Below are 1,120 nucleotides of genomic sequence, written 5' to 3' on the forward strand. Positions count from 1 at the left end.
CACCCCAGCGCCGGCCCCACTCACCCTTTCATTCTCCGCCCCGGGCCTGGCGTGGGCCGGCGAATCCCCGGCCTCACGTAAGCGCGCTCGCCGCCCGCCCTGCTTGCGCGGCCCAGCCCGCCGCCCTACGGGAGCCCGGGGATGTGGGCCGGGCCTGGGGCCGCCTCTGCTTACCTTTCAGCTGCTTTTTTTTTTTTTCCTCCCCTCCCTCCTTCCCCCCTTTTCCCTCGGCTGGGCTGACAGATCAGAGTGAGAGGCGCTGGCAGTGAACTAGGAAGCCCGGCTCCTGCTGCTACCGCTTCCCCCTGGGCTGCGGCGAGAGCCTTTCCCTGTCAAGTAAGAGGGGTGAGGATCATATTTTTATTTTGGAAACTAAAAAGTGCTCCCGGGGTCGGTGATTATTAAGGGGAAATCCCTGAATATACTCTCCAGCCAAGAAGGCAGGGCTGCCGGGCTGCCCAAGAAGAGGAGCAGCCTCCTACAGCACCACTACCGGCACCGCGGGGACATAACACCAGAGAGCCGCTCCTCGGCCTGCGGAACGACAACCTGCCTACCATCTTGGAGGCACCGGAGAGGGGGGCCGGGGGGAGGAGAGTGCACGCGCCCCCCGAAGAAAGTGCACCTTCCCACTTCTGGTCTCTGGAGCAGCCTTCGCCGGCGCCCAGGGGACCCGCAGGAAAGAAATTGGGGTGTGCATGAGAAACTGGGGTGTGCATTTGCACCAAATTGGGGGAGGGGGCGGTGGGTGTTTTCTCTGCATCTTCTGATGAAATCTTTACAAGACAGGTCTAACGGTACTGCTGTTTTGTTGTTGTTTTTCCCCATGTTGGTATCTCGGGTGGGTGTCCTTTTTTTAGGTTAATAATAATCTTATTATTACTATTTGTCCATTACACGTCTGAGTTCTGGGTCTGGCGGTCAGTTTGTAGATCTCGACTTCAAGAGAGTTTCTCAGTCACTTTGTCTACTTATTGAGGTTGTTGGACGTGGAAGTTCGGCTTTAATTTCATTTTAAAGTTTTCTGTTGCCTCTTATCCTCCAAATTGAGATTGCAGCGAGTCCATTGTGAAGAGCTATCTTTTGTCTTCTTTTCTCAAAGCAATGTAAATAAAACCTA

At 55.2% G+C, this 1,120-nt stretch overlaps 1 protein-coding gene across 1 annotated transcript in view; it reads right to left on the bottom strand.

Annotated features, from left to right (window-relative positions):
- Ino80d (INO80 complex subunit D) overlaps window positions 1–192 on the bottom strand; it is a 58,412-nt gene extending 58,220 nt beyond the window's left edge. The window contains exon 1 of the mRNA XM_013016192.1: window positions 25–192. The gene's annotated coding sequence lies outside the window, so the exon portion shown is untranslated. The remainder of the gene's footprint in view (window positions 1–24) is intronic.
- Between the last annotated feature and the right edge of the window lie 928 nt (window positions 193–1,120).

The sequence above is a fragment of the Dipodomys ordii genome, unplaced genomic scaffold (genome assembly GCF_000151885.1).
Source record: "Dipodomys ordii isolate 6190 unplaced genomic scaffold, Dord_2.0 Scaffold1, whole genome shotgun sequence".
NCBI lineage: Eukaryota > Metazoa > Chordata > Mammalia > Rodentia > Heteromyidae > Dipodomys > Dipodomys ordii.